Genomic DNA, 21547 nt, shown 5'->3' with positions numbered 1-21547 from the left:
TATGCACCAGTGTACAACCTCTGCCCTATCCAGCCCTGCAAGGTAGAATTCGGATGATGGTAGTTGGGGGGAAGAAGCATCCAGGATCTGGGGGAAAGCTGTGTTCTTCATCGGTACTACCTCGCACCCTGACTGACCCATCTCCTCTCCTAAACCCCTCTGTGAGGGGATCTCCAGTGGTCGACACTTGGGCCTCGGGTCTCCACTCTGCACTTCCCCCTTCATTCACTATGGCATACACACACACACACACACACACACACACACATATGTATATATATAAAATCTCATTTTCTTTTAAAGGAAACAAATAAACAGAAAAAAAGTTCTTCAAAATTTAAGAAAACAGAAATTTCTTTCTTCTTTTTATTTTATTTTTTTAAGTTCACTTTCTACCTGAACTGCTATTGCATATGTACATTATGAACTGCCAACTTATGTATTTTCAAAATGTCTACATTTCAATCTGATTCAAAGTGTTGAATAGCCTGTCACACTAGATGTGTTTCTCTCTCCTGTGTCTATTTTGCAGAGTTTATTTTACTGTGTCTCATGATCTCTGTGTAACAGGCACACAGCAAATCCGACCTTTATTTTATGGGTAGAGTCTGAACTTTAAAAGACTCAAGTGTGCCTTCTCTGATCCCTGTTGATGCTAGGCTCCAACGTCCTTCCGGGGAGAAGAATTGTAGCTCACTCTGTGTGCGCTCCGATGCCTCGCCGTCGTGAATTGAATTGATGTGAATCCATCTTAATATTTGTAGCTGACAACCTAAGGAATGGGCCTCATTAACGTTTCCGAAAAGCCACTTCAGCAAGAAGCGAAGGAAGTTGCTTTTGACTGTTTGAGCCGAGGGGAAGGGAAGGAAAGTAAAACGGAGGGCAGGGGGAGCCCTTCACCGCCGTCCGAACGGAGGGCAGGGGGAGCCCTTCACGCGCCGTCCGAACGGAGGGCAGGGGGAGCCCTTCACCGCCGTCCGAACGCAGTGGAGCCCTTTCCCACTCCCAGCAGGGTCGAGCATCTCCATAATGCTGAAATGGACCACACAAGTGAGCTTTATGCAAAATTGCCTCTCTCGCCGGAAGGGAACTCTTCCAGTCTTAACCAATTGTATAGCTTCCCCTGTGCATACTGTGGCTTTGGACGAGTTTGCTGTCTGTCAGAGTCACGTGCATGCTCCCACCTCCCACGGGGGACCCTCACGAGCCTGCAGCCTGTCTTCCTCCCCTGGAGACAGTCCAGGTCTCCTCCCAGGCCTGCCAGCACAACCCTCTGTGTCGTGTTTTCATTTTTCCTGGGTTTTGGTTTTCTATTTTAAGAGAAATGGAGAAAAAAACAAAAAACACCCTAATTCAGACCAAACAATTTAAGTTGTTAAATGTAAAAGCAGAAGCCACATGATTTTCTTAGAGATGGGTTGGTAGACGATGGAGAATTACAATGTCAGAAAGATTGTAGCTTTTGTCTCTGAATCCCTGTGGGGGAAGCAAAGGACAGGTTGAGGCTGGGGGTTGAGGCTGGGGAGGAGCTGATGCCGGCTGACGTTTCGACAGTCATTTCTTCTGACAGTTTCCTCTCTGTCACTCTCCAGTCCTCAGGCCTGGGCAGGTGTTGGGGAAGAGCCCTGGAAAAGAGGCTGCAGGGGTGGTGACTGTCCTGTCCCTGGAGGAAAGACAGGGAGTGGCACAAGTATGCAGAGGAGATGATAGAAAATGAATAGGAGGCATTCTTCCCCAAACAAATAATTATTAGAGAGAGAGAGAGCTGCAGGGAGTTCAGAAATAAATTTATATCCGAGCAGACAGAGCTAGTGGGGAAAGCTTGCTTGTAGGGTAGTGCCACTGTCCTTCAGACTTGGGGACAGGTGCTGTGTCAGTTTTCCGGGACCACACGCAGCAGGATGGAACTGCTGTCGTCTTTGTGGGGGAGCCCTGCTGGCAGTTAGTGAAGTGCTGGCTGCTAACCGAAAGGTGGACTCTGTTGGGGAGAACAGTGTTACAATCAGCTTTCATAGAGACTTATAGCCTTGGAAGCTTGTGGAGTTGTTCGGCTTTGGCCTGTGAGCCAGAGTCAACTTGACAACCGTGCTTTTCTTACATCTCAGCAGAAGCCGAGATTTCACCTGGGACTTTCTCCCCTGGAGCCTGCGGGGCGTTCAACCCCAGCCTTTAGTTACGATATGTGCTGTGACCCCAGAGCTCCTTATTTCAGAATACGGGCGACCTCTGACCCTCTGTGTAACGGTCTTCACAGGGAGCCCATGGCCCTCAAGGGGAGAGAACGTAGGCCAAGCTCTGGTCCCATGCAGCTTTTCTGCAGACCTGCTTCCCTTACCCTTTGTTCCAGCTGCAGCTTTGAACTGCGGAAGAGTTAAAACACAAAAGAAGACCTTGGGGGCTGTGTGGGCCAAACCTGTGATCTGAAGGATATGTCCCTTACAAGTCACACTAGGAAAAGTAAGATTAGTACGTTTTAGGTTCCCTGGGTTTCTAACCACTGTGCGCTGTTCCCCTTTCTACGTCACCACCCAAGACATTCGGGACGCCTAAAGTCATGCAGAAAGCACAGAGGAAGCCCAAGTGGATATGGACTGTTTATTGAACTGCATTTCCCAAATGTATTTGGGCATGACGAAGTTGTGCCTACCAGTCAGTGCCACGCCTTTGCCGCGCAGCTCGGATGGTGCCTCATGCTGGTCAAGGGGATGGGCAACGAAAGCGATGAAGGCCTTCATCGAAACAGATTGACACAGTGGCTGCAGCAGTGGGTTGAAACCTAAGAACAATTGTGTGGATGGCACAGGGCCAGTGGTGTTTCCTTCTGCTGTACATAAGGATCAACGAGTCAGCACCAACCAAGGCACCAATCAACAACAACAGGGCATGTTGTAGCTTTCATTGTAATGTGCGATTTTGATGAGGGCCCTGAGTGTATGATGGTATTCGGGTGGGGGAGCAATCTGTTGGATAAGGAATTAAAAGGCCTCCACAAATTATCTTAGCACCACACATATTTCAGGGACTATAGTAGGCTTCAGGGATTTACAGATTGTGAGCCTTATCAGATATCGTCAATGGTTGCATTTTAGCCCAGAATGAAAATGAATTTTGAAAAGAGTTTATTGACAAATAATTCACATCATGTTCTCTCCACAAAGACTTAGTTGGTGCCTCAGTTAGGTGGCTTCTTGTTTTAAGATAAGTCTGTTGGACACTAGATGCTAGTCAACAGTTAAATCATATTAAGAAGAGTTGTACAATCATCACCACAGTCAATTTTAAAACATTTTCTTCTTTCTTGTACTCATTATTATTAGCTCCCCATTTTCCCCAACCTCTCAAGTGACAACTGTAGGTAGTTATTAATCCGGTTACTGTCTCTACATTTACCTAACCTGGATTTTATATACAGAAAATCATACAACATAAGAAACAAGCAAATTCCAAAACAAAACAAACAACCCAGAAATAACAACCAAATAAAAATAGAGAAAAACTTCAATCTAAAAGAAATCAGAAGAAATTAAAAAAGAAATAACTTTAAAATGTATCAGAAGGTAGATCAACTGATAAAGTGCCACATTTTAATTTACCGTATATACTCGAGTATAAGCTGAATTGAGTATCAGCTGAGGCACCTAATTTTACCACAAAACCTGTGTAAAAAATGTGCTGAAAAACTTGGCTTATCCACAAATATATACAGTAACTGCCTTTTCTATAGTCGATTTTATAAGACTCTGATAGCAGGCTATTTACATTCCTGGACGATGTGGGATCCTGCAAGTGGATTTTGGGTTTTCATTGTCATTCATAGCCTTCTACCAATCTAGTGCATAGAATCTAAGCTCTAATTATGTACTCTTTTTGCCTTGGATTTTATTATTTACAATCCTTGGATCACACAGACTGGTGTGATCTTCAGTGTAGACTTCTTTAGTTGATACCTCATTTAGATGGCTACTTAAAAAAAATCATTTTATTGGGGTCTTGTACAACTCTTATCACAATCCATACATCCATCCATTGTGTCAAGCACATTTGTACATTTGTTGCCTTCATCATTCTCAAAACATTTGCTTTCTATTTGAGCCCTTAGTATCAGCTTCTCACCTTTTCTCCTCCCTCCCCACCCACCCCTCCCCCATGAACCCTTGATAATTTATAAATTATTATTTTGTCATATCGTACACTGTCTGACAGCTCACTTCACCCACTTTTCTGTTGTCGGTCCCCCAGGGAGGAGGTTATTTGTAGATCCTTGTCATTGGTTCCTCCTTTCCAGCCCACCTTCCCTCCACCCTCCTGGTATCGCCATTCTTACCACTGGTCCTGAAGGGTTCATCTGTCCTGGATTCCCTGTGTTTCCAGTTCCTATCTTACCAGTGTATATCCTCTGGTCTAGCCAGATTTGTAAGGTAGAATTGGAATCCTGATAGTGGGTGTGGGGAACATTTAGGAACTAGAGGAAAGTTAAAATGTTTCATCGTTGCTACACCGCACCCTGACTGGCTCTTCTCACTGTGACCCTTCTGTAAGGGGATGTCTAGTTGCTTACAGATGGACTTTGGGTTCCCACTCCGCACTCCCCCCTCATTCACAATGTTATGATTTTTTGTTCTGATGATGCCTGATACCTGTCCCTTCGACACCTCATGATCACATAGGCTGGTGTGCTTCTTCCATGTGAGCTTTGTTGCTTCTGAGCTAGATGGCTGCTTGTTTACCTTCAAGCCTTTAAGACCCCAGATGCTATATCTTTAGATAGCCGGGCACCAGATGGCTACTTTTTTAAAAAAACATTTTATTAGGGACTCTTTATCACAATCCATACATACATCAATTGTGTAAAGCACAGCTGTACATCCTTTGCCGTCATCATTTTCAAAGCATTTGTTCTCCACTTAAGCCCTTTGCATCAGGTCCTCTTTTTCCCCCCTCCCTCCCTCCCCGTTACCCCCTCCCTCATGAGCCCTTGATAATTTATAAATTATTATTTTGTCATATCTTGCCCTGTCCGACGTCTCCCTTCACCCCCTTTTCTGTTGTCTGTCCCCCAGGGAGGAGGTCACATGTAGATCCTTGTAATTGGTTCCCTCTTTCCAACCCACTCACCCTCTACCCTCCCAGTATCGCCACTCACACCCCTGGTCCTGAAGGTATAATCCGCCCTGGATTTCCTGTGCCTCCAGCTCCTATCTGCACCAGTGTACAACCTCTGTTCTATCCAGACTTGCAAGGTAGAATTCGGATCATGATAGTTGGAGAGGAGGAAACATTTAGGAACTAGAGGAAAACTGTATTCTTCATCGGTGCTACATCGCACCATGACTGACTCATCTCATCCCCTAGATCCCTCTGCAAGGGGATCTCCAGTGGCCGACAAATGGGCCTGGGTCCCCACTCTGCACTTCCCCTTCATTCACTCTGGTAAGATTTTTTTTTTCTGATGATGCCTTATACCTGATCCCTTCGACACCTCGTGATCACACAGGCTGGTATGCAGATGGCTACTTTTTAAAAAAAATCTTTTTATTGGGGCTCATAAGGCTCTTATCACAGCTTGTACACACATCAATTGAGCAAAGCACCCTTATACATTCGTTGCATTCGTCATTCTCATAATTCACCTTCCACTTGGGTTCCTGGAATCAGCTCGGTTTCCCTTTTTTTTCCCCCGAACCCCTCCCTGCCCGATCCCACCCCTGGTCCCTTGATAGTTTATAAATAATTATTATATCTTATCTTACACTCCTCGGCGTCTCCCCTCACCCGCCTCCCCATTGCCCATCTCCCAGAGAGGAGGTTACACATAGATATCCAAGATCGGTTCTCCCTTTCTACACCCCCTTCCCTCCTGGTGTCGCCACTCCCACCGCTGGTGTTGAGGGGTTCGTCTGTCCTAGATTCCCTGTGCCTCCAGATCCCCACTGCACCGCTGTACATCCTCTGGTATAACCAGGTCCGCAAGGCAAGGTAGAATTGGGGTCATGATGATTGGGAGGGGAGGAAGCGTTCAGGAACTAGAGGAAGGTTTTGAGTTTCATTGTTGCTACACTGAATCCTGAGTGGCCCATCTCCTCCACCCTACCCCTCTGGAAGGGGTGTCCAGCTGTCTACAGATGGGCATTGGGTCCCCATCATGCACTCCCCCTCTTTCACGGTGATGTGATTCTCACCACCACCCCACCTTTGTTGTTGGAGACCTGGTCTCCTCTGCCTTGCAGGTGACTACTTTTTAAGACACCAGATGGTATTCTTTCTGTTAGCAGGGCCCCATCTGATTTTCCCCCCACCTTTTGCTGTAATACTTACATCTTCAGTGATCTGTTAATGAGGATGGGTATAGAGTAGACCTTGGCATAAGAACTAGTTGTTCTCAGATAGAGCTATAATTATGAATGTGTGAGCCCCAAATCTATTCATATGTTTATGATCTATATATTTCTAGTTCACTTTAGAGATAGCATCTGAAAGTGAAAATTTACTGTAAATGTGAAACTGTTAAGTTGCTTGCACTCTTATCAAAATAAAGCAGTGCAAATAGATATACCCTGCAGATTTCATATGAACCAAGATTTAAATTGTATAAGTAATTTTCAGTTAAACTCACTTAACCCTTTCTGCAGAGCCTTGCCTGAGGCCAGTTTTGGCTTCTCTGATAAGCAAGATATAAGCACAGGTTTACTTGTGCTACTTACTAATCTGTATTGAATAGTTCATAGTTTTTCACCACTCAAAGATTCTGCTGCCCTGATTTGCTGCCATTGAAGAGAAGCGAGCGCATCCACTTTTGTGGAAGGGGGAAGATGAGAATCTGAAAATAAAAAGACCATTTGTAGGCACTAAACTACCCTACCTTAAAATGTCGACTCCAAAAAGTCAGATCCATCTCTTTCTGGGCGTCTGAGACAGTGAGCAGGCCTTGGGACGCTTCCAGCTCAGCTTGAAGGCGCCTGTACCATCACTTGCGGATGTGCCTTCCTTGCTGATCTAAGCTTTAAATTAGCTTTGGTGTCTTCTCAAGTATGGAAAGGCAGAATTGAAGGAAGAGAAACCTGATGGCAGTCATTGATCAGTATTTTCTTGGCTGACCAAGCCAAGGGCTTCCCCATGGTGGCCACGTTCTTGGTAAATGTGGTCCTGGAGGCCAAGCTGCCAAGAGGCAAGATGACTGTTCTGAGTGACAGGCCACTTCCGTTCTAGCACCGCTTATACAGCCTTTGAAAAGGGCTCTTTGGGCTTTGAGTTTTCAGTGTGTGAAACCAAGAGTCACCATTTCCCATTGGTCTTTAGATATCCTCTGTCTCCCTACTGGCCGTTTATATGTTCTTCGCCACAGTCGTGTTGTGGGTAAGGTAAGGGTTGGACTGCTAACCACAGGTTGACTGTTTGAACCTACCAGCTGCTCCTCAGGAGACAGATGAGGCTTTCTGCCCCTGTAACAATTTATAGCAAGAACTCTAAATAGCATCACAAGGAGTCAGAGTTGACTAGACCAGTGGTTCTCAACCTTCCTAATGCCATGACCCTTTACTACAATTCCTCATGTTGTGGTGACCCCCACCCATAAAATTATTTTCATTGCTACTTCATAACTGTGATTTTTGCTACTGTTATGAATCATACTTTAAATAGCTGATGTGCAGGATGTATTTTCATTGTTACAAACTGAATATAATTAAAGCAGTGAATAATCACAAAACAATATGTAATTATATTGTGATTTTTTTCTAATTATAAATCAATGAAATTTTGTCTTGATGCTTGGTATAGCATGGGTAACAGTCTTCACGCAGGGTACTTTGTATGTTGGCCTGTCTGCATGTGGGTGCACCCGCCTGAAGACATAGAGGATTGGTGCCTCAGTTCCTAAGACCATCAGAAATATGTGTTTTTGGATGGTCTTGGGGACCCCTGTGAAAGAGTCGTTCAGTACCCCCAAAGGGGTCATGACCCACAGGTTGAGAACCACTGGACTAGATAGTAGTGGGTAAACACTTGTAGCACAGAGTAGCTATCAGAGGAAGGTTTGTGTTGTTCTATCATTGACAAGATCATTTAAGTTTTACAGATGCTAGAATTGGAGACAGCTAAACTTGAGCCTCAAGAAGGCTAGTGCTGTTGTTTCCAACTTGAGATTGCAGGTCTCCGGTCATCTAGAATAGTGGGCAGGTCAGTGTTTCCACTGGACCTTAGAGAGTTTTAAAAGCTAGTGAAAAGTATTTGCTTCTCTATGGAGAGATTAAATTATCCATATGATGCATATGTTTTGTTTGCTATCGGTTAATATATATTTCCTGATTCTAGTTATTTCTTGGTTATCATTTCTTGTCATTCACACCCAGATAACACAGGGTTTGGTACATAAATATGGACAAATTGTTACTTAAAAATATAATGCTCATTAGATAAAATTTATTTCACACAGAATGCCTAGCGTTAATCATAATAAAAAAAATCTATAGATAGTGTGAATCATTTTGCAGTAACCATTGGTGTGCATATCTTGTTCTGAGTGTCTGCGCTCAAGCCTTTGAGGCATGTACTTAGTATTGGAATCGCTGCTAAAGTGTTTTCACTTTAATTATTGGAGGAGCCACTACACTTCCCACAGCAGCTGAACCATTTTGCATTCTCATGAGAAAATAACAACATTTGTTATTTTCCTTTTTTTGTTTTATGCCAGTTATCTTACCAAAACAAACTCAATGCCACGAAGTCGATTCTGATTCAGAGGTGCCCTGTACAACAGGGTAAACTGCCCCTTGAGTTTCCCGACATTTTAAATCTTTACAGTCTCACCTTTTTCTGAAGGAGTGCCTAGTGAGTTTGAAGCATTGACTTTGTGGTTAGCAGCTCAATGCATAAATCCCAGGCCTCCACCCGTCTAAGTAGGAGTGAACCATGTCTCTTTGTGGCTTTGATTTGCATCGCTGTAGCTAATGTACAGAGCCCTGTTCCCACTGGCCATTAAGCATGGGGCTAATGGCAAGATACAGCATTCAAACCTACTAGCCATCCTCATGAGATATCTACTCCCATAAAGATTTATCACTTCAGGAATTAGTACTAGGATCCCTAAATCCTAAAATTCCTAGAATCAACTTGATGGCGGTGGATTTGTTTTTTATTTGATGGCTAAAAAATGGTGAGTAGTTTTTCATGTGTCGTTTAACCAATTGAATGTTCTCTGTGGTGAAGCTACTCAGCCAGTAGGAGAAATGATGTATTGATACATACTACAGGATGGATGGAGCTTGAAGACATTATACTGAGTGAAGTAAGCCAATTACTAAAGGACAAATATGGTATATCCTTACTTTTGTAGAAAGATAAGAGACAGCAGTATGTATATCAAAGTTTGTTCGTTGGTAACACAGCAGGAGGGAGGGGTAGAGAGGAGTTAGCAGTGATGGAAAATCACATTAATTAAGGGAAGGGTGGCACAGTTGATCATTGCGACTGCTGTCAATTAACTTATAGTTGATCAGCAAACATCGTGTGCAGAATTTACAATGAAAAATAAAACAAGGGCAGGCCCTGAGGTTGCTCATGTCCACCAAAGGTTTCCTGGGATTTAGTTCCTTGGTTTTATTGTAGTTCCCAGTTAATCAGCCTAATAGGATGTCTAATGCTTCTGTTCCATATCCTAGTTTGTTTACTGCATAATGTCTGGGATCTTTAATGTTTGCAAATAGCCATACAGTAATTGATCTCTATTCATTTGGAGCAAAAGAGGAAGAGAGAGTTAGAAATAGGGATAGGGTGTAAAAGGTGAGGCGAGTTGCCTCTGTGAACAACTGCCTCCTTTGCCCAGAGACCAGAAAACTGGCTCATTATCATCACTGAATCGGCTAAGCAAAGAGTCCGTAAACGTAACTGCTCAAAAGGAAGATATTTTATAAGAGAACCTCAAATTCCTATTTCATGGACTCTAGACTTTCTGAAGGCATGGAAACTGGATAAATGACTAAAAGTATTGCCCTCATAAAATTTTTAATTCTTGCACCAAAAATATTCTCTGAGGCCAACTTAAAGGTGAACCATAGTTTAGCTTGATTAGTAAAAAGGTGTGTCATGTGCATCGTCTTCTTTTCAGAACAGCTAGATGGTGCTGTATTGACAACAGCAATTCCAAACACAGGAATGCCAGTGGGCAGTGAGGTCATGTTAACGGAGGATAGCCCTATCTCGGTCCAAACCCACTGCCAATGAGTTGATTTTGACTTCCTGTGACCCTATCCAACAGAGCAGAACTGAGGTTTCTAAGACTGCTGGTGGCCTTGGACCGGCTGTCTTGCAGTTGGCAATCCAATTACTCATCATGCTGCCAGGACTCCTTACAACTCAGGAAGGTGGCTGAAAATGATAGCACAACTTGAAAAAATGTCGTCAGTGTCCCCGAATTATATACACAGAGGTTGCTGGTTTTGCTCTCTATGTGCTCAGTAACAGCAGAACAGGTAAAATTTAGTGGGGGAAATGAATCACAGCAACTCTTAGCAGTCACTGGGGTGGGGTGGGGTGCAGTGGATGGAAAGTTGGACACAACTTGATTGGGTCGTGCACTTGAGCACAGGATTTGGAACTTAGATCTGGGTCTTTATTTTATTTCTGCTTGATTTTTTTTTTACATTTTATTTGGGGCTCATATAACTCTTATCACAATCCATACATATACATACATCAATTGTATAAAGCACATCCGTACATTCTTTGCCCTAATCATTTTCAAAGAATTTGCTCTCCACTTAAGCCCTTTGCATCAGGTCCTCTTTTTCCCCCCCTCCCTTCCTGTTCCCCCCTCCCTCATGAACCCTTGAAAATTTATAGATTGTTATTTTGTCATATCTTGCCCTATCCAGAGTCTCCCTTCCCCCACCTTCTCTGCCGTCCATCTCCCAGGGAGGAGGTCACATGTGGATCCTTGTAATCAGTTCCCCTTTCCAACCCACTCACCCTCCACTCTCCCAGCATCGCCCCTCACAGCCCTGGTCCTGAAGGTATCATCCACCCTGGATTCCCTGTGCCTCCAGCTCCCATATGCACCAGTGTACAACCTCTGCCCTATCCAGTCCTGCAAGGTAGAATTCGGATCATGGTAGTTGGGGGGAAAAAGCATCCAGGATCTGGGGGAAAGCTGTGTTCTTCATTGGTACTACATCGCACTCTGACTGACCCATCTCCTCTCCTAAACCCTTCTATGAGGGGATCTCCAGTGGCCGACAAATGGGCTTTGGGTCTCCGCTCTGCACTCCCCCCTTCATTCACTATGGTATATATATGTATTTTTTTGCATGATGCCTTATACCTGGTCCCTTTGGCACCTCGTGATTGCACAGGCTGTTGTGCTTCTTCCATGTGGGCTTTATTGCTTCTGAGCTAGATGGCCGCTTATTCACCTTCAAGCCTTTAAGACCCCAGACACTATCTCTTTTGATAGCCGGGCACCATCAGCTTTCTTCGCCACATTTGCTTATGCACCCGTTTGTCTTCGGCGATCATATCATGGAGGTGTGCAGCCAATGATATGATTTTTTTGTTCTTTGATGCCTGATAACTGATCCCTTCGGGACCACATGATCACACAGGCTGGTGTGTTCTTCCATGTGGGCTTTGTTGCTTCTGAACTAGATGGCCGCTTGTTTATCTTCAAGCCTTTAAGACCCCAGACACTATCTCTTTTGATAGCCGGACACCATCAGCTTTCTTCACCACATTTACTTGTTCACCCACTTTGGCTTCAGCAGTTGTGTTGGGAGGGTGAGCATCGTAGAGTGCCAATTTAATAAAAGAAAGTATTCATGCATTGAGGGAGTGCTTGAGTAGAGGCCCAAGGTCCTTCCGCCACCTTAATACTAAACCTATAAATATAGACACATAGATCTATTTCCCCATCTTCATTTATATATTTGCATGTACATGTCTTTGTCTAGACCTCTATAAATGCCCTTTGACTCCTAACTCTTTCCTCCATCTCCCTTGACTCTCCTCCTGCCCTACTACCATGCTCCGTCCCCACCTGGGTTACAGCTATACCTCTTCTTTACATAACCTTACCCTTGATCATTCCCCACCAGGCCTGCCACTCCCTCCTCACTGCCATTTTGGGTCCCATGTTGTTCCCTTGTCCCTGTGTTTGTGAACACCACTTCCTTACCCCCCCATCTCCCTCTATTCCAAGCCCCCCCGGAACTGTCGGTCCTGTTATTTTTCCTCCAGATAGTTCATCCAGCCTGTCCTATTCAGTCAGACCTGTGGAGACACTAACATGCACGAAAACAAGACAGAGGAAAACAAAGCAACAGTATACAACCAGACAACAAAACAACAATAACAAACCACTGACACAGAACAAAACAAAACACATCAAGAAAGAAAAGCTTGTAGTTAGTTCAAGGATCGTTTGTTGGCCCTTAGGAGTGTTTTCCAGTCCAGTCTGTTGGGGCACCACGTCCTGGCCCCAAAGTCCACTTTCAGCATTCCCTGGGGACCTTGCCACTCCATTCCCTTGCTGTTCCGCTGCACTCCCCCAGTACTTTGCCTCGGTGTGGTGGGATCAGGTCAGGTGCAATTCCCACCCTGTGTCTCCGGTGCTATCCCCTGTATCGCCCTTGGTCACTGAGGGACACCATGTCTCATAGTGGGGCCCAGCCATGTTGTTCTCTCTGTGGACTGGTTAATATAATCAGGAACACCATCCTCACGGCCTGGTGGGCCAGGCTGTGCTCCACTCTCTCCTCCTCCCCCTTCATCTGCTCTCATATGCTCTGATCAGATATGTCCACCTCCTGGAGCTGCCGAATCAACGTCGTCCTTTGAAACAAATTCTTCTTGGGGGAGGGGCAGGAATCTACTTAATTTTTGGTGCTGGGGCCAGCCTCCAAGACCTCTCCACTGGTTCCCTACTCCATGCCGGGATATTGCATTCACACCTTGCGGCACTGGGTTGAAGTCTGGTCCCACTTTCCCTGTGGAGATATAAACAATACCCTCCCCTTGGGTGGGTTAGTGCCCCATGCCCCCACTCCCCTTTTCTTCCTTATATTCATCCTTTTATTTTCCTTTCCCCACCTCCTCCACTGTTGTCTACCATGTGCATCCCTGGTTTTGATGTGGTCTCTGCCATACTACATAGTCTTCACCCTAACAATGTTTGTATACAGTAGCTTTTCCCCCTATGCCCCTTTTGCATTTTTTAAATTAATACTTACCTCAGCAGGCTCATGTTGTACTTGTCCTTTTGTGCCTGACTTACTTTGCTTAGCATGATTTCCTCCAGTTCTTCCCATGCCGCTATGTGCCTCATATGTCCATCACTGCTTTTTAGTGATGCGTAGTACTCTATTGTATGTATATACCACAGTTTTTTAATCCAATCGTCAGTTGATGAAAATTTGGGTTGCTTCCAGCTCCTTGCAATTGTGAACTGTGCCACAATGAACATTGGAGCACAGATGTCTGGTCTTGGTTTGTTCCTTGCCTCTTCTGGGTATATGCCCAGTAGGGGGATTGCTGGGTCATATGGTAACTCTATTTCCATCTGTTTTAGGTATCGCCAGATTGATTTCCATAGTGGCTGTACCTGCACTATGCTGTACCAGCATAGTGGCCTACTAGCAGTGGATGAACGTTCCTGTCTCCCCACAGCCCCTCCAACACTTGTTGCTTTCTGATTTTTTTTAAATTTGACTACCTTTGAGGGTGTCAGGTGTCATTTGTTGTTTTAGTTTGCAGTTCTCTTATGGCTAAAGATCGGGAACATTTTCTCATATGTTTGTTGGTCATTCGGATTTCTGCCCCTGTGAAACTTCTGTTCAAGTCCTTTGCCCACCTCTGAAGTGGGCTATTATTTTTTTTCTTTTTGGAAGCTAGCAAGTATCGTAGATTTTAGTAATAAGGCCTTTGTCTGTTGTGTCATTACTAAAGATGTTTTCCTAGTCTGTGAACTCTCTTATTACTCTCTTGGTGAATTCTTTCGATGTACACAAGTGTTTTATCTTCAGTATATCCCATTTGTCAATTTGTGCCTCCTCTGTGTTTGTGTCCTTCCCTATTTCTGATAGCCTGTGTATTCCCTGTGCCAAAGTTCTCAGGTTGGTCCCAATTCCCTCATTGATGGCCCTAATAGTTTGGGTTTAACTTCAAGGTCTGTGATCCACCTTGAGTTTATTCTTGTGCATGGAGTGAGATAAGGGTTTTGCTTCATTTTTCTGCATGTTGATATTCATTTTTTCCAGCACCACTTGTTAAAGAGGGCATCTGCTTCCCATTTGATATTTTTGGGGCCCCTATCAAAGTTCAGCTGTCTGTGTGCTGATGCTTTTATTTCTGGGTTTTCAGTTCTTTTCCATTGGTCTGAGTATCTGTCATTGTACCAATACCATGCTTCTGCTTGATTTTTAAGTAAGCTCCTTATTTTCTTTGAGCCCTCATTTCTTCATCTCTAAGATGTGATTAACCATGGACAAATTTAATTAGATGGTATGTATTACTGAGTAATCGAATACCTGATGGTGATGAGGGATAGAAACACTGTTTTCTTGTCCTCTTATTTATTTTCAGACTATTTAACCAGTACTTTGAAGATTGCTATTTAGACCCAAGCTCCCACTGATCTTAGTTATGCTTCCTCACCTAAAAGTGAAGCAGATCCAGATAATGAAGCTTAACTTATCCTTAATTCTGCTGTCATTTTTGCTGAAATGGCACTTAGCTTTACTGCAGGACCGGAAGAACTGGATGGTGCACAGATGGCTGTGAGTTAGGAGACCAAATGTGTTGCTGAGAGAATGTACTTGTGGGCATCCGCTTACCACAGAGACTTGTTTCAGCACTCGGGGTGGAGGGGAGGGGGGTGGCTTGAACTTGTGCATGGATGAAATGGAAGCTTAGTAACGCTGCTTTTTGACATTCTCTCCTATAATTAATATTGCACAGCATTTTCTCACTTCTTTCTCATAAAATACTGTGGAATAGATACTCTTCTCAATCTCACCACAAGGGCTACAACTCAGAAAAACTGGCTGATGAATGAAATTAGGTGTGTCCTGACTCCTGTGCCCATGTTCCTTGCATGAAAATATGTTGTTCATTAAAGTAAAAGAACATTAATTAATGAAAATACTATAAGTATTTACCTTACTTTGCATACGTTCCCTGTTCTGGTTGCCATCAAGTTGGTTCCAACTCACTCATTGTGACCTGTGAGGGGGTACCCAAAACACACTGGAAAAAAGCTCTGCTGGCAGAACCTTCATAGTATGCATTGTTCCCACGTGGTGAGCATCCAGTAACTAACTCTGAATGAGTGCATCCTGTGGCACAGCCAAGGAAGGTTCTCTCTGGTCACAGTGAATTTTTTTGTAAAAGTAGTTTCACTTGAACCTTGCTTTTAGTGATGACTGAATTCGGAGAACAGTGAGCTTGTAGCTGTGAAATTCTGTTTTTGGCTCGGGGAAAATGCCACAGAAACTATTGTGATGTTAAACACAGATTATAAGGACAGCACTATGGGAAAAACTCAAGTGTACAAGTGTTTTTCTCATTTCAAAAAAGGTGAAATGTCGATTGATGACAAACCTCATTGTGGACGTCCATCAACTTCCCAAACAGACGGAAATGTTGACAGAATTCATGCACTTGTGCAGTTATCTGGATTAGCTTGGAGCACAGTTCAGTGAATTTTAATGGAAGATTTGGGAATGAGAAGAATCGCTGTGAAATTTGTGCTTCAGGTTCTGACTGACCAGGAAAAAGAGCTTTGAGTGGAAACGTGCCGTGCTTTGAAGGAACAGCTCTGATGTGACACAGACTTTCTTTCCAAGGTCATTACTGTTGACATGACATGGTACTGTTCTTATGACCCCAAAAGCAAACATCAGTCAAGTCAGTGGAAGACGCCATTGTCACCTCACCCAAAATAAGTTCAGCAAGTGAAATTAAAGATCAAGATGATATTCATTTTTACTTTTTTTAATATGAGGGGAGTAATGTAGTTTGGAGTTCAGAGGTTCTGAAAATATTGCATAACTGTGGGACAAATTAGGCCTGATTTGTGGCAGATCAGGGACTGGTTTTGCAACCACGACAATGCACCTGCTCACGCAGCCATCTCAGTGCGCCAGTTTTTGGCAAAAACCAAAATGCCTCTCTTGCCCTATGCACTTTACTCAACCTGACCTCACTCTGTGTAACTTCTTTTTATTTCCACAAATGAAGAGGGACATGAAAGAACTGCTGTGTTATGACGTAGAAGAGGTGAAGAAAAAAGCGAGGAATGTCCTGTCTGCCATCCAAACAGATGCGTTTGAAAATGTTTCCAAGTATGGCATCACAGATTTGACAAATGTATTAAGTGTAATGGAGAGTACTTTGAAGGTGCTAAGGTTGTTTTCTAAAAGAAAATCAAATACACGGCTATGAAAAAATTCCATTTGGGGGGGGTAGTCCCTTGTATGAGTGTCACAGGAGAGCTTGCATTTTTTTTTTTTTTAACAATTGAGAGTTTGCATTTTGAGGAGAGTTGTCAATAGCTGGGTGTTCATAGGTTACCAGGCCTTTCTTCTGAGGTACATCTGGATAGACTCAAACCTCCAACCTTTTATTAGCAGTTGGGTACCTCAACTGCTAATTGGGTCCCTTGCACCACAGGGACTCCAATGTGCACACATATATGCTTATATACTTATGCGTGTGTGGATTTATATACATATGTGCACACAAGGAACTTTCAAGTTTTCTGGTGATGTAAAATTAAAAGATATTGGAATGGGGGCAATTAAGTGAATAAATTCTACAAAGGCTTAAGGGAGTATTAAGTTCTATTTACGTAGTATTTGTATAGTATTAGTTATGATTTTTAAGCAATATGGACGTGGTTTAAATGACACCCATAAGCTATATGCAAATACGATGCCATTCTGCAGCTACTGGTATCTGCTGAGATGCTGTAACCGGCCCCTATACCATCCTCACTTCCCATCCCTCAGCCTGTGTTGGCTTCAGAGGGTAGTCAGTGGCTTGGCAAGCATCCATTCTAACCTTTGATCCTGTACACCACGTAAACCCTTAAACTTTAAACTGCTCAGATGCGTCCCTGCCAAGGATGCCGTGGAAGTTCTGCCCAGGGAAATCTGATTTGCCAGCTAGCACTGCCATGGCTCCACCCACTTCCCTCTGCAAAGCTCCCTTGGTCTAATGCATCTTTGCCGGCCAGGCCCTTCCTTGTCCTTGCTGCTTGCTGACTCAGCTGCATCCCTCTAAAGTGAACACATCCTCTTCGGGTTCCTCACGTGGGACCAAGAAATAGCCTGTGTGACAGAGAACAGTTCTGCCTCCACTAGATGGGATGTCAAGTAGAGGTCCTTCCGAAATAGCTGACCCTTCTACTGGCTTTGGTAAGAGACTGAACCTAACCCTGATGGACTGCTCTGGAGGGTTGTGCACGCCCCACCTCTTGTCAGAGATCCTCCTTACATCGCAGAGAGGACACTTTCACCTCTGGGAAGTCGACTGCCAACCAAAGAAAGACGTTTGGACTACTTTGTGTGGACTTGACTCTTCATCCCAGTCTCCTGTATTGTCTCTTTCAGGAGGTCTACTGGCTAGATCCTCTTGCAGTTCAGGACCTCTGGTGCCTGTTCTTTCTAAAATGCACCAAGATATCCTTATACGTCTTCTCAGGACCCTTCTTCTTTGGGAAGCAAAACTTATGGTTGTTAGGTGTCATCTCATGCATTTTGACTCGGGGCGCTTTATGTACCACAGACCTGAACACTGCCCGGTCCTGCAAAGGGCACAGACGCCAAAGCCCTATGCCGTTATCATGCGATCAGCTCATGTGCCGTCGTCTAGAAATTCAGATCTGCTCCAGCGATGCGAAATGAACAAGGTGTCACTATTTTGAGCTTTGGCATTCAGTATTACTAACTCTTAGGCCATGACATGCATGCTCACATTGCTATACAATCAGTCAAACTCATTGTATACTTGTGCACGTCTCACTTGTCTTCGTCAGTTCATACACAGAGACGCTACTCAAGCTCTCAGAGAAAGACACTGATTCTACCTCAAGTCATAGACCAAACTCGTGTTTATCTTTGGAAATTGTGGCCTCTGCCTTCGATGGAGCCCTGGTGGGGTAGTGGTTTCACATTGCGGTCTGCTAATCTCAAGGTCAGCAGTTTAAAGCCACCAGCCACTCCATGGGAGTAAAGGAGAAAGAGGAGACTTTCTACTCCCATAAGGAGTGACCGTCTGGGAGACCCACCAGGGCAGTTCCACTCTGTCCTGTAGGGTTGCCAGGAGGTGGAGTCTCCTCAGTGGCAGGGAGTTTGAGTTTTGGAGCCATCTTCAATATAGAGCACTTGGCTGTCACATGACTTTCTCTCTGCTCCACACCTTTTGTAAGTAGTGATTTCTTCAATGTGTAGGATGGCCGACCTTGTTAATACGTCTGGTTATTGTGCTTGATGTCACTGTTCCTAACACCTCCCTTTTCGAGCCACGTTGGTCTGGCATTCTATTGGGCATCCTTTCTAATGAAGGCTTGGCTGGATCACATTTTAACTTCTGTTCCCCTCTGACTGTGAGTTTCATATTGAACAAGTAGAACATGTTGTCAACAGCCATTGCTTCGTTTGCAGCTTGAATGAGGAAAGTGAGAGTGAGGAGAAAGAATCGCTTTATTTTGTGTCAAGAATGGCACATTCTCTGAACCGATTACAGGTGACCTCCTCCCTGGTGGATGCACAACAGAAAAGTGGGTGAAGGGAGACGTCGGACAGGGTAAGATATGACAAAATAATCATTTGTAAATTGTCAAGGGTCAATGGGGTGGGGGGAGGGAGGGGAAGAATGAAGAGCCAATGCCAGGGGCTTAAGTGGAGAGCAAATGTTTTGAGAATGATGAGGGCAATGAATGTACAGATGTGCTTTACACAATTGATGTCTGTATGGATTGTGATAAGAGTTGTATGAGCCCCTAATAAAGCAATTAAAAAAGAAAGAATAGCACATTCTCTCCAGAGTCTCTCAACCGATTTCCCTCTGCCTCAGAGAGATTATGACACCGACTGGGTTGAATGGTTTGTTTTTCTTGGTGAAAAGCAAAGATAAAGTATTGCTTCAACTTTAGACATTTCTGCTTATGACCAGAGAGGCGAAATGGAAAAACCCTGACTGCGACCCCAGGATTTCTTTCAAGTGTCAAGAGATGGACTTCTTGGTAGCTTCACTCCCTCCCTAACAGCCACCTCTTAGCAGGACTGGTCCTCGGGCCCTGAGGAATGAAGTGCTCATTCAGTCTCTATTTCCCATTAGTCCTACCCATCGCTCTATCACCATGACCACTGGCTACGTTCTCAGAACAGGGCAATTGTGAGCGCAGAAGGCAGACATCACACATTCTTTGTAAGTAACTGAAGCATGTGACTGCATGTGCTTTGTGCACAGGAGACAGCCACATTTCAGGGGCTGCTGCTTTGTTGCAGGTGGCAGGCCAGTCAAGGCCACAGGTTGACTCTCTTTCCTGCCCATGAGCTGCTTTGCTCCCCCAAATCCAGGGTGCACGCAGCCCTGATTGAGGCCTATTGGCCTGGATCAGTTGACTAGCCACCAGCCAGACTCATCCACGTACTGCTGAGCAAAAGACAATGCTGTTGATGTCACCCCCCCCTCCACATGCCTGTTGACGGGTTCCTCTTTGCCTCCATGAACAACCCCCCACTGCTCAGCGTGGCCCCCATTGCTTTCTGGTCTCATCTCTCACCACCTCCTTCCAACAGCCTACCAGGGCCCATGGTTGCTTCTGGAACACACCATTTATCGTCAGCCCTCATGCCTTTCTGCAGATGCTTCTTTGGACTGGGTGGACATGGCTAAATAGAGCCTTCTTCAATCTCCCCAGCACTGGAATGATGAATTTCATTCTATGGAAAATCATTAAATCACCGACATCGATGGCTAGCCTGCCTCTGCTCCACTCACAGACCTGTGGGCTAGGACCCATGTGTTGCTTCTCCCATAAGGCTGCCTGCTCCAAAGCTCCCAGCATGCTGCAGTGGAAAAGGCAGTTGCTCAGCACCTACTGACTTGGTTGACCTAAAACCCCCTAACCATAGCAGACACACAGCTGACATAGTGTCCTTGAAAGTGGGACTGGAGCTCCAGATCTGTTCGTCTAGATCTTTCCAGAGCTCGTGTGTACTCAAGCCCCGGTGGCAGGCCCTGTGCGGGCTACAGAGAAATGTAAAAGCCATTACCTCCTTCCTTATGCACTGTTTTGAATCCCTGGATGGCACAGTTGCTTAAGAGCTCGGCTGCAAACCCAAAGCATCGCACGCTGGTGTATCAGACCCCCACCCCCACCCCTGGCCATAGGCCCCTCAGAAGAAAGCCCTGTGATCAACCCGGAGCCCACTGACACTGTGAGTCACTCAGATTCAACTCGATGGAAAAGATGTCTTGTTAATTGTGTTTGTTTTGTATTTCTGTGACGTTTGGGGATAAAACCTATGCTGACACTCTAAGCTGGCAGGCAGCTGTGCCAGGCACCCACGGACAGCCCGTGGCATCTGCTCATCCAGAGACCCTGACCTCTTCAGTGTGGACTGGAGTGGACTGCAAGGCTTATTGTAGAGCTTTTCCAGGAAGAACTGAAGAGTAGTGGGTAGGAGGCGGGTTAAGAGCGAACAAAGGAAGATAGTATTTGTTGAGATCCTGTTTCCCGTAGGACCAGTTCAATCCATCCAAAGAGGAAACTACCTACTAATCATCTCATTAGGCTTGTTCTACTGTGAAGGAGCTCAGTCTTAGAAACTTTAAGGGTCAGGTCCAACATGACGCATTCTGTGGAATCGAGGAGCCAAATGCATTCAAACAGCCGACTGGGAAGCCAGTCTCTCCTGAAACCACTCTTGCTCCTTAGCAAGTTGGGAAGGAAGACTGATGGCACCCAACCCAACCCAACCCAACCCAACCCAACCCAACCCAACCCAACCCAACCCAACCCAACCCAACTCGCCACTGTGGATCAGATGGCAACTCACAGCGACCCTCTAGGAGAGGGCAGAACTGCCCCTGGGGGTTTCCCAGAGTGTAACTCTTTATAGGAGTACAACTTTTTCCTTAAATGCTGCTGATGGTTTTGAACTGCTGACCTTGCAGGCAGATCATAGTCCAACTGGTAACCATGAGGCCATCACTACCGTTCTGGGAGCTCAGGACTTTCTTATTTAGGAGGCTGATTTGGAAAGAGCACAGAGTATGTAGAAATGAGGCTTTCTTTTGGGTAGGGACAAAGTCTGAATTTATTTATTTTAAAATAAATAAATTTTACAGAATTTTTCTGTAATCTTACAGAAACAACCTACCTCCTCTGGACTCCTTTGCTAGTGCTTCCACTCACATTCTTATGACTTGGAGGGGATAAAAAAAAATCTATGTAATAAAACAGTGCAGAGTTTCTGGGAGAGTTGCCCTAGGTTCCCAAAGCCTCCTGGAAAGGGTTGTTTGGGAGATTCCCATAAGGCTGTGAAGGCTG

At 44.8% G+C, this 21547-nt stretch overlaps 1 protein-coding gene across 6 annotated transcripts in view; it reads left to right on the top strand.

Annotated features, from left to right (window-relative positions):
- RNF144A (ring finger protein 144A) overlaps positions 1–21547 on the top strand; it is a 190377-nt gene that overhangs the window by 113616 nt on the left and 55214 nt on the right. The window contains exons 2-3 of one of the 6 annotated variants that reach the window (XM_075557147.1): positions 17773–17896; positions 18651–18792. The exons of the other annotated variants lie outside the window; for them this stretch is intronic. The gene's annotated coding sequence lies outside the window, so the exon portion shown is untranslated. The remainder of the gene's footprint in view (positions 1–17772; positions 17897–18650; positions 18793–21547) is intronic. 6 annotated transcript variants of the gene reach the window in all.

Source organism: Tenrec ecaudatus, chromosome 8 (assembly GCF_050624435.1).
Source record: "Tenrec ecaudatus isolate mTenEca1 chromosome 8, mTenEca1.hap1, whole genome shotgun sequence".
Classification (NCBI taxonomy): domain Eukaryota; kingdom Metazoa; phylum Chordata; class Mammalia; order Afrosoricida; family Tenrecidae; genus Tenrec; species Tenrec ecaudatus.
Note: the sequence above shows the minus strand (reverse complement) of the source record. Positions and strands in the feature narration are given on the sequence as shown.